Source organism: Sycon ciliatum, chromosome 10 (genome assembly GCF_964019385.1).
Source record: "Sycon ciliatum chromosome 10, ocSycCili1.1, whole genome shotgun sequence".
Classification (NCBI taxonomy): Eukaryota; Metazoa; Porifera; class Calcarea; order Leucosolenida; family Sycettidae; genus Sycon; species Sycon ciliatum.
This window is the reverse complement of record NC_088652.1, coordinates 27663916-27676240: the sequence shown is the minus strand read 5'-3', so window position 1 is coordinate 27676240 and position 12325 is coordinate 27663916. Positions and strand designations below refer to the sequence as shown.

Genomic DNA, 12325 nt, shown 5'->3' with positions numbered 1-12325 from the left:
GCACCAAAGTGCTGTGGATCGAAAGTGCATTCCTGGATCAAGCGGGGTCCTGTCACATCAGGACAGTTTCCGCTGCACCAAGGGCGTCTTGTCAGGGCAGGCTTTACTATAGTGAAGTTTATAGTGAATTGTACTCCAAGTAACTCGTGAGTCCACACACAATGGTCATGCAGTACAAAGCCGAAAAGTCCCTTTCAAGACAGAGTGACAGACAGGAGTCGTCACTAGAAGGGCTGATCAACCAACACAGAATACTACAGTGGTGCTCAATGAAGTCCAATGAAGCGAGTGAATGCCGTGCGGAACGTTGTGCAGCTGTGAACACTGGGCTGTCAACTGGCACAGGGCGCACACTTGACTCACACAATATTAACATTGAGCATCAACGTAGCATAATAATAGCAGTGAAAAAGAGTAGAGTCAAATACGCGATGAGCGATAGTGTAGAGTCTAATACTAAAGGCAGAAATAGAGTAATGCCATCAAGTGCGAGATAACATGTTAGGAGCATTAACGTGTGATTGTGAAGCTTACTTTAAAGCGGGATGTTGAGTCTACAGTGCACCATGGGCACAGCGAGATCATGTTATGTGTGAATGGTATACCGTAAAGTACCGCCAGAGCGCCCCGTCTCGCGAGAGCGCCCCACCTTGATTTTACAGCCAGGGTCCAGGGAAAGGAAAATCGTACGGCAGAATGCAACGAAGTGTGTATGGTGTACTAACGTCAGAGGAAGGTTTTTGTGTGGAGCTCGTGTCCGCTCGAAGGTACGGATTGTCTCCACAACGTGCAATATGTGTACGAAGTTCGTGTCGTATGACCTACAGACGGGAGACCACCTACACAATACGACCACGAAAGGACGAGATAGTGGGGCGCTCTGGCGGTACTTTACGGTACTAGTAATCAAATGGATGCAAAACATATAGATGTCGTGATACACCATGCCTGATTCGTGGCTGGAAGCCGTGAGCTCAGTGCTTGGGGCTAGTGGGATTCCTCTAGCTTTCAGAATCCTGCATGAAGAAAGGTAAAAGAAAGTGAAGGTACAATAATAGTAAGGTGATGTAAGCCTCTTGGTTTCGCGAACGAATTTCATCATTAAATTCATGGCATGGGAACGACGCTACAGAAGTATACAAAAGCTGAGCCATCCTCTAAAGAAAGTCCACTTTAGTGAATCTCATCTTGTCAGCAGCACCATGCTGTTTGTATGGGAGAATTGCCTTCGTACAGTGCTGCCCAATGAAATCCTGAAATCAAGTCGCGTCACTCAAGTACCGGGCGTTGCGCAGCCCTAGACCTGCGAACACTGGGCTGCGAAATGGTGCAAGGTGCAAACTTGAGTGACACGACTGGATTTCATTGAGCAGGACTGTACATTCAAGGCACCTGCACTTCCTATTACAGTGTAATGTTCTTATTTTACAGGAACATTCCCAACTGGGCCTAATGTCTTCTGAGGCTGCGTTTACACGACAACGCACGGCCATTTTCCGTTTTCAGCCCCGCATTTCTTTTTTCATTTTCGTGCGTTTACACGATCAAAGCTGATCCGAGGTGGTCTCGGTTTGTATCGTTTTCTCGCGTCTACACGGGAGCAAAGGATCCGCAAAAGTTCGTCATGTGCCGAGTGTTGTCATGGAAGCACCAATCACACTCAAGGAATAATCGAAAACAGGCCACACACCAGCACTCGTCACATGACGAAAATTGTAAAAAAAGAGTTTTATTGTCGGATCCATGTGAACGGCCGAAAACGGAACAAACGTGACGGAAACGAGGCCAGCAGACCGTTTCGACTGTTTACACACCCAAATTTATCCGGCAGAACATTTCCGTTTTCAAATTCTTCCACCTTGGCCAGCGTTTTGGTTCTCTTCCGCTTTGGTGTACAACTATTACGTTTTGCTCCGCGTACCGTGTAAATGAACCATGCATCCGAAAGGATTTAGTTGCGCTTTCACCCCCAGCGTTGTCGTGTATACGCAGCCTTAGATGGTGCCCAAGGTATTCATTGAGTTCCTGCAACTTCATTTGAAATGAACTGGAAAAGTGCGAAGGGATTCGAGGAGGACATTAAAGCAGTCAGCTCCAAGAAATGAAATTGATTCGTGAATTCAATTATAATGATGTTCACACCTACATGTACATGTATGCAATAACTAGGTATCACACTTCATCTTACAGGCGAGACCTCACTATATATTCTCTGGGGTACGGCAAGTGTTATGCTTTAGAGAGGTCCATGTTATAGCGAGTTGGGCACATAATATAAACCATATATGTCAAAGTTAGGGCTGCGGTTAACCAAAAGGTTATAGGCTAGAACCAAGAGTAGATAAACAAGAGTGTACAACTCCGGGATGGGTTGGCCCGTGGCGGAATTTTTTGTTGACGTAATCTTTTCTATGACGCATGCGCTGCGGGTCTTTTGGACAGTTTGCATCGTGCACTTGGCCGGGCTTTACATTACAAGGTCGGTGCCCAGTACGTGCTCTCACACTGTTCTGCGTCAAAATGCGCGTTTTTCTGAAAAAAGGTGACGTCTACAAAAAATGCTGCCACAGGCAGGGGTATGTGCAGATTGTGCAGAAGAGATCCAGAGTTGCACACTCTTGTTTATCTACTCTTGCTACAACCTATAAGAGATAAACTGTACATGTAGCCTGTATTCATGTACCATTGCTGTACATGACTGTAAATCCATGTATCCATGGTACCATGACCTCACGCACTGCCAAAACAATCACTACAATATGTATAATACTCATAAAAGGACACATTTCAGGCTCATTACAAACGTCTTGAAAGTTTTTGTCTTCACAAGTATACTTTATGAGTATTATGAGTATTATCGCATTTTTGTCTCAGACGAAACTGTTTACAATATGAGCCGTCAGATGAGAAAACAGACCTTATCGAAAAACTGTACAGTGCAGAAAAGTGCACTTGAAAGTTGGCGAGTTTACCCACTGGTGCGTCTGGACAACCAAGCTACAAACCGTCGTATTTCAGTCAAATATCGGTCTTTTGGGACAATCCAAGTATGTAAATCGAAGAGAAAACTCCAAGAAATCCAATGCAGCAAGCGCGATCGTGGCACGATGCTGCGTTCCCGAGATGCGAAGCCTGCAAGATACGTCACGGCACTTTGCATTTCTACACGCGAGTCAAACGCTCCAGACCAGGGATTTCCCCCTTTTCAAGCGATCTACGATCTCGGCAACAGGCTCAGACGTTTTGGAGGCGCTCACTGCATCTTCACGAAAAAAATTGGGCGTCCTGGGATAATGGAGATGGAAATGGCGAGCGATTTTCGTGTGACGGCGGAAGTCTAGCGCTGAAGCGATGTCTGTAGCTTGTTGCGCTGGAGCTGTGCTTTATTTGCTATCGGATTTGGGCCCAACGGGTTGCTTGTAGCCAGAGCTTTCCAGAAAGCCCAAGTTTGTGGAAATCGGTCAAAGGAAACAGAAAATATTATCCAAAGTAGGTGAAACAATTGTTGGTATTGCACCCAAATTTGAGGTGCAATTTGTAATTGTCTCCTACTGTCGAGGCTATAACTTTACTTTCCCTGGTCCAAATCAACTCTAGTTTTCTGCATACGATTCCTGGTGCTCCTGGCAATCAGATAGCACCACAAACAAAAATATGACTTTTTTGTGATAAGGTCTGTTTTCTCATCTGACGGCTCATATGTATAGTGGATGCATATTATATTTTGCTCAGTTTTCCAGAGCAGGTTCAACAAAGAGTGAATAACAACTAAATAGAGCGGTTGCCAGTTGACAAACCCCTTTATATTTACAATGCAGTTGCGTGAATGTCCACTACTTTCTGAACGAAAGGTTCAACATATTTTAATATTTTGTATGCTCCATTGGGCTTCGGATTGCACCATCACCTTGTCATTTAATCAACTCAACCTCATCATGAGCATACGCAAGCATCACTAATATGGGGAGCAACCCCAGAGATGAGGGAGATACACGCCGTACATCCATTGTGCACAGTACTGACAGGGTACGCACATGCTGTCACGTATATTATGTACAGCGGACATTGAAAGAAAATAACTGATTAACCCATACCTATCTAACCATTTCACCCTAGTCAAAATGGCGCTGTTTGCTTACAGACTACAACTGTATTGCCATCGATCCACACTGATCAATCCAGGAAATGTGCGCATGTTGTACATTTTTAGTGTATTTTATAGTAGTGTGTCTACTGCATGTGTTTCAGGACTGTAACAGTCACACTACAACAAAAGTCCGACACTCCAGAACAACCCCACACAAAATCCTGTGGTCGACCAGCCAACAAACACAGCTCTGGGTTGAATGACGAATTAGTGAAAAACTATAAAGAGAAAAGAGAGGTGAAAGAGAAAACCGCCAACACATCTCCAGAACGACAGAGCCTCACTCTCTCCCTCCCTCCCTCCTCTCTCTCTCTCTCTCTCTCTCTCTCTCTCTCTCTCTCTCTCTCTCTCTCTCTCTCTCTCTCTGTCTCTGTCTGTGTGTCTGTCTTTGTCTTTGTCTCTCTCTCTCTCTGTCTCTCCCTCTCACGGCAACTAAAAAAACAACCATATCTCAAACCACACCTCACTCATTTTACGCTGTAGGATGAAGATGAAGGGGAGGTTGGCGATGAGAAGAAGAACACGGCAGGGTTTAAGCATTTATTGTTCAGTGACCCGTGTCGTTTGGCGTATGATTCTCGGTTTACAATTGTAGTATTGTTTGTTTTGCAAAGAATTTCAATCAGTTAAAAGTCATAGATGCTGTTTACATTCACAAGCATAAGCCAGACCGATGCATTCAGAAAGAACATGTCACGGCATCCACATTCTTTCCTTAGCACCGTAACTGTATTTTGCACATATGTTTGTTTTATTCACCCTCTCTCTTTCTCTTTTCTTACAGTTACACTTGTGTTTTATCACACTATAGAATGACTGCGCATGTATTTTATAGATTGCGATTATTATCACTGTCGGGAAGGAAAACACCAATTTTACAGGGCCCTAAAAGTCTGAACGATACCTATGAAATGCACTGTCAAAGCAAACACAAAATATGAATATGCAAGCTCATGCCTGAGGGGAAGATGAGAAGTTGAAACGTGGAGATTTTTCGGACAGGACGAGAATCCGAAGAACCTGGGTGATTCCCTTACTTCCACAATGGGCTAGTGGCTGCATCACAAAAATTATACCTTGCAGTGGGTGCAGAGACAGATCAATAAACACTAACCTGAGCATGAGAGCTGCTCGTATTCATTGCGATCGTCAGGAAAATGGCAGGACGAACGGACCAGAAGAATGTTGGCTATGACAAACAACTGCATATCCAGACGACACACGGCTTGACTATTTGCTTATGACGTTCAGCTTCGAGGTCCAGCACGATGGAATTTTCGGAAGGAACTGATTTTTGAATTATTTGGGGAAGAAGATTGCACTCAGAAAAGGTACCGTAACTGGTTTCTTTCATTTGAAAAGCTGTTCACCAAAGTCCTAAACATACACTGTACGACGTTTCGGAGCTGCTCCAAATCGATCGATTTGTTTTGAATGTAATGGTTTCGCCACCGCTTTCCGATCGATCGATCCTTGCGCGATCTGTCGATCGACAGATCGCGCAAGAAAATCGATCGATTTTCCAAATCGACAGAACGCGCACAACAGATCGATCGTGAAACTATCGCGAAACCATTCGAAACAAATCGATCGATTTGGAGCAGCTTCGAAACGTTGTATGTTTACGACTCCGTGAACAGCTTTTCAAACTGCGGAAACCAGTTAGCTTTTCTGAGAGCAATCTTCTTCTCCAAAATACTAATTCGACAATTACAATTGTAGTTCCTTCCGAAAATTCCATCGTGCTGGACCTCGAAACTGAACGCCATAAGCAAATAGTATTGGATAAGATGTTACTCGACTCACTGTGGCAAGCCGTATGTCGTCAGGATATGCAGTTGTTTGTCATAGTCAACAATTTTCTGGTCCTTCGTTCATCGTATTATTTCCTTGACGATCGCAATGAATACGACGGGCTCTCATGCTCAGGTTAGTGTTTATTGATCTGTCTCTGCACATACTACAAGGTATTATTAATTTTGTGATGCAGCTACTAGCCCATTATGGAACTAAGGGAAGCAGCCAGATTTTTTGGATTCTCGTGCTGTCCCAAAAAATCTCCACGTTTTCCCCTTCTCGTCTTCCCCTCAGGCATGAGCTTGGATTTCATATTATTTTGGTGTTTGCTTTGGCAGTGCATTTGATAGGTATAATTCAGACTTTTAGGCCTGTGGAAAATTGGTGTTTTCCTTCTCGACAGTGATAATAAGTCATGTACAGCAATGGTACATGACAACAGGTTATTTATTGATATTTACGGATAACCCAAAGGCTGGTACAGTGGAGTGCCTATGTCAAGGGGTGTTTCTGGACAAACAAGCATCATGTAATGAGCTCAGCAGTGAGCGAAAACAAAAGCAATGGGATGGATGAACATATCGCGTTCAAAACAGTATGTCTCTTATAGCTTACCGTTCACGGTAACCCTTTCAACCCTAATTTTGACATACAGTAACATGGTGCGTATTGTGTGCCCAGCTCGCTATAACATGGACCTTGCTAAAGCATAAAACTTGCCGTGCCCCAGAGAATATATAGTGAGGTCTCACCTCTAAAATGAAGTGTGATACCTACTGTAGCGGACATGAAAATCCAGTCGATTGACCGGGACAGCGCCCTCAGCGCGTACAGAACGCTGCGTGCAGTGCACATGTTGATCCGATGCGACCAGCACGCTGCAGCGCATAAATGCATGTGTGTGCCGCTTATCCACGGCTGCATGGCCAGCGCCCTGGGGCCGCTAGATGTTCGACCGGATTTCCATGTCCACGACAGTAGTTATTGCATAGGTGTGGACATCATTATAATTGAATGCACGAATCGAATTCATTTCTTGGAGCTGACTGCTTTAATGTGCTCCCTGAATAAGAGACCCTTCGCACTTTTCCAGTTCATTTCGAATGAAGTTCCATGAACTCAATGAATACCTTGGGCACCATGTAAGAAGACCTTGGGGCCTGTTGGGAATGCTCCTGTAAAATAAGAACCTTACACTGCAATAGGAATTGCAGGTGGCTTGAATGTACAGTCCTGCTCGATGAAATCCGGCCACGTCACTCAAGTTTGCGCCTCGCACCATTTCGCAGCCCAGTGTTCGCAGGTCTAGGGTCATGCGACGCCTGGCGCGTACTTGAGTGACACGACTGGATTTCAGGATTTCATTGGGCAGCACTGTACTAAGGCTATTCTCCCATACAAACAGCATGGTCATTGGTGCTGTTGGCAAGATGAGATTAACTAGAGAGGTCTTTCTTTAAAGGATGGCTGAACTTTTCTGTATTTCTGTAGCATCGTTCCCATGCCATGAATGTAATCATGAAATTCGTTCGCGAAACCAAGAGGCTTCCATCACCTTACTATTATTGTACCTTCACTTTCTTTTACCTTTTTTCATGCAGGATTCTGAAAGCTAGAGGAACCCCACTAGCCCCAAGCACTGAGCTTACAACTTCCAGCCACGAATCTGGCATGGTGTATCACGTTAGTTGTTATCACATCATTTCAGGGTACACTGGCAACAAATTTTCTCCTTGATTAGCAATGGTGCCCTGAATTATTGCCTTGCAAACCTCTGTTCCAATAAGCGTCTGGTGCCTAGTCATAGCCTAGTTCTTTCTATAAAATGGCTTATGGGTATGCTGCAGCCTGTGCTCTTTTTATGCCATTCACTGGCCTTGGTGCTTGTCTGGAACTTCCTGTAACTGGTGCCTGGCTCGGCATGCTATGTATGATGTAGAACATGCTCTATATAACGTATATTCTGTGCGCCATCTTCGAAATCAATCGACCAATTGTTGCCCAACCTGTTGATTTGTCCCGTCCGGAACACGATGTCGCTGTGCCCATGGTGCACTGTAGACTCAACATCCCGCTTCAAATTTAGCTTCACAATCACACGTTAATGCTGCTAACATGTTGTCTCGCACTTGATGGCATTGCTCTATTTCTGCCTTTAGTATTTGACTCTACTCTTTTTGCACTGCTATAATTTTATGCTACTTTAAAGCTCAGTGTTAATATTGCGTGAGTCAAGTGTGCGCCCTGTGCCAGTTCACAGCCTAGTAGTCACAGGTCTAGGGCTGCACAGCGCTCCGCATGACATTCACTCGCTTGATTGGATTTCATTGAGCAGCACTGTAGTATTCTGTGTTGGTCGATATGTCCGTTAAGTGACGACTCCTGTCTGTCACTCTGTCTTGAAAAGGACTTTTCGACTTGGTACTATGATCATTGTGTGTGGATTCACGAGTTACTCAGAGTAGAATTCACTATTAATTTCACTATAGTAAAACCTGCCCGGGAAGGACGCCTTGCTGCAGTGGAAACTGTCCTGATGTGAAAGGACTCCGCTTCATCCACAGCACTTTGGTGCATGAAAATTTGTGCGGTCAATACAGGATTCCGCTTGGTACAGCCTGGCAAACACAGGTTTTACTGCAATCCAATTTCTCAATGCATACGTTTCATCGCATACCGGTATGTTACGATTTTATTATGACATTGTGTGTACGGTTGGGGGGCTGAGAAAGTGTACGTTTTGTGAAGCCGCTGCGAACAGCGAAAATTATGTACAGGATGTTGCACGGTTCCCAGGTATTATTTTTCAAATCCCCAAGGCACACAGCGCCGCCGGGATTATTTTTCATAATCCCTGCGGACATATCCTGTATAGGACGCACTGTTTCCCATACAGTACGGCCTCGCCTTGTTCACGCTTATTGTATAACCATGATGAATAATGATTCACAGTATGAACACCTATAGCGGTGAATATTGAGCAATATTCACTACTTATGTAGATGGGAAATTGTATGTAGGTGAATATGCCAATATGGAGTGAGCTACAGAGTACAGTACACAGGGGTAAAGCAGCTTTCAGTGCCCCAATCATTGATTTCGGGGAATATCGTGGTGAATTTCGTCGAAAACATGGTTTCAGGAAACATGTGGAACTCTTAAAACATTGAGTTTGGAAGAATGAACTGCAGTAGTCGTGTGAAATCATAGAGCAGACACTGCTAGCCGGCTCCGCATATCCGATCATTCAGGAGTACATTGAAGTTTAAAATATTCTCAAAGAAGCGCGGCAGCCGGGTTTGTAAGAAGCCATTGTCATTGACGAGTGATGAGAACCGTCATTCCATGCCATTTGAGCTAGCAGTAGCACCGGACAATACTGTCTGCGACAGCAAGCACTAACGGAGCTAAAACAGCCATAATGTGTGTGAATGCGGAAACGGGCTGCAGAGGAGCATTTGCAGAAAAGAGCCGTCTTTCCGTGCTCGGGGTTCGTATCATGCCCTGGGTGCTCGAAAGCCTTAGTGGGATGCCACCCAGATGCACTAAATATCGACCCACAATCTCCACATGGTTCCCAGTGTACCTGCTGCGGATGCAAACAGACCAGAATGCCTGTATTTTGTTGAAATGCATTGCAGGGTCCACTGAAAGGTTAACACACAAGAAAAAGGATGAAAAAAAGGAACGAGGGAAGAAAAACACTGTGGCTGGTGTAGGAAGCAAATACTAGGATTAAGAATCCTAGAGACCAGCAAGTTTCGTCAAAACTGGAACTCCAAGCAGCTTGTGATGTTTGATGAGAATGGTAGTTACACCACTGACGGGCACTGGCTCCGGGTAATGGACATGTGCTTTGAACACCATGCAGCACCTGAAAGCAACAAATCAGACAAAGCAGTACCACGCCATGCCCAATCAGAAGTGTTTGTCACCGTTATCAGAATAGCAGACAAAGAGTTACACAATGGAGGCATCCGTAAATACCGATATATTTTTCAAGACGACATTGTTCATTTCTCCCCAGATCGCTTCACACACTGTAACACGACGTACATGTACCTGTGATGTCTGAAAGTAGTTTAAACTAAAAACAGTTCTTCACTTACTACAAGAAAGGCAGTTGACATACACATGTATTATTGTGGATTTTGCATAGGCAATTAATGTTAGAAGCCTAGCCACCAAACCTGGTTTGTATACGCGGCATAAGAAAAAAAATTCGACGGGTTCGCGTACCGGGCAGGTCAAGAACAAGGAGTCGTACAACTCCCTGGTCAAGAACCACGTTTCCGCTTCCGTGGGACGCCACCTCATGATCAGGCATCAGATGCGGCTCCTAAACGGTGGGGGAGGATAGATCAGATCCACCAACCGGAGGCCAAAGGCCTCAATCCCATTTGCCACATCCATGTATTACTCATGCCAGGCCACGAGTTCCCAATTAACTGTGGGTCGCAGCACGGTTGGAAAAAATCCTTCCGCTTCCAAGCAGGAATACGCGGCATAACGGTAGGTTATTCAGTTTACACTCACCCACTCCAGCTGCTGGTTGCAGTCGTGTTAGACAGGTGCAGCCAGTCAAGTACACTTTGCAGGGATCTATCGTCAACGGAGAATAACGCCAGGCTGTGGTACCTACATTGGATACAGAATGACAACGGTGCACACAGTAAAAGATAATAGCATTTAGGATCTACTTCAGCTACAAATGCTCAGTGTGCCTGTGGGGTCTATGGACAAAATCGACAAAGAGGCACCGTGGAAATGAATGCATTGCCAGGATGCCAGCAGAGTGCTACATGGCAAATCGATCCAACATGTAAATCAGCCACCACTGAGTGGTGACATTAAGTCATTAACCCACGTGATGTACCAACGTGCTGTGGATCAAACCCCAGTAGAGCTCCCACCCACAGAGCCTCCGTCTCATTTGCCGACACCAAAGGAGGAGGAGAAAATGGAAGAGTCAACTCCAACAACATCATGTGTCGCGCAGGCCAGGCCAGGCTGCACATGGTCCCCACAGTGTAGCACAGTTTTTTTCTTCTTCCAGACTCCTGAATCGTATGCACGCGGGTGACGAGAAACATAGAAAAAAACGTGTGGCCTAATGCTGATACTGTGCAATCTAAAACAGTGTAATTAAGATGCACTGACAGTGTGGTCTCTGGTTATCGCTCAAGTCACAAAATTTACTATCAACTGCCCACCTCTTTAAGGTAACCGATGACCAAGAACCAATGCCCTAATCATGGTGTGGGGCTTCGGCTAACATCTTGCAACCACAGTCAGCCTGTCACAGGCCTGACAAAAGGCTGTGGGTGCAATTCCAGCTGCAAGACCACACAATGCAAGTGAAAAAAGGAAAGTCAGCCATGCGTGCCAGGGTACAAATGCCACACTTGCACCAACACCTCTGTAAGGGAAGAATGAGACAGCTCCAGTGAGCAAGAGGTTGATTCAAGTGAGGAGAATGAAAAGAAAGAAACCAACCAGTAATAAATTAGACCAAGACTGAATCAATGTCTACACAGGTGATGCTTCTGTTATTTTGCCTACTAGACATATGGATGGAGACTTGGAATATACCATGAATTCTGACACGATATACAGAAAATACACACAGTTCCCCAAGTTTAAATGGACATTGGCTATACAGATACGTCCCACGCATCCTGAGAATTTGCGCAATCTGAAGACTCCAGATTGCGCATGCATTCTGGGGTGACACAAAGGTATTTGTGGCACACGGCTAGGCATGGTGGAAATTAAATCCGCGTCCCTGAGCTATGGTGAGACTTTTGGGAACACACCCAAGTACGCGTGGGGCAAAATTCACGTTAGTGGTTCATGGAATTTGTTGACTTCATTGAAAACCTGAAGAGCAGAGGGAATTCATGTGGGGCGCAATCTGTGGATTTCCCTGAAAAAAACATGAAGAGTATGGCGAATCTGTGCGGGGCACAATTTTGTGGATTTAGCTGAAAAACACAGTGAAGAGCACAGCGAATCCAGGCGGGGTGCAATCTGTGGATTGCGTTGAAAAACATGAAGAGCACGGCGAATCCCTGTGGGGCGCAATCTGTGGTCCGTGTGGGCAATCTGAAATTTCCCAGATTGCGCAGCGCGATCTGCAGATCGCGCAAATGGCACGTATTCACTGAAGGCGCACGTGACTAGCGCTGCGGGAAACAAGTAGGTTTTCTCATTTGCGTACATAGAAAATTCGCACTTTACTCTTGACTTGTTGAGCCGCCTCGAACGTTGTATTCTGCAAATTCCACTTCGTTGGGTCACTACTATTGTATACCTTGAAGACCAGTAGTCTATATCGAAAGAAACTCACAAGTTCCAGCGATTAGAGAAACTTCTTTTGCA

General features: G+C 45.1%; 3 long non-coding RNA genes across 3 annotated transcripts in view; 1 reads left to right on the top strand and 2 right to left on the bottom strand.

The window, feature by feature from the left end:
* Window positions 1–173: 173 nt before the first annotated feature.
* Window positions 174–5576, bottom strand: LOC135826453 (uncharacterized). The gene is made up of 2 exons (XR_010555299.1): window positions 5262–5576; window positions 174–1016 (listed from the first exon to the last, which is right to left on the bottom strand). It is a non-coding gene; the product is annotated as an uncharacterized LOC135826453 (long non-coding RNA).
* A 184-nt stretch (window positions 5577–5760) lies between these two features.
* On the top strand, window positions 5761–8653 carry LOC135826455 (uncharacterized). The gene is made up of 2 exons (XR_010555301.1): window positions 5761–6076; window positions 7546–8653. It is a non-coding gene; the product is annotated as an uncharacterized LOC135826455 (long non-coding RNA).
* A 194-nt stretch (window positions 8654–8847) lies between these two features.
* The window catches only part of LOC135826454 (uncharacterized), a 4113-nt gene continuing 635 nt past the window's right edge, over window positions 8848–12325 (bottom strand). Inside the window, exons 2-4 of the long non-coding RNA XR_010555300.1 lie at window positions 11158–11280; window positions 10481–10582; window positions 8848–9818 (exon numbers count right to left, since the gene is read on the bottom strand). This is a non-coding gene — a long non-coding RNA (uncharacterized LOC135826454). The remainder of the gene's footprint in view (window positions 9819–10480; window positions 10583–11157; window positions 11281–12325) is intronic.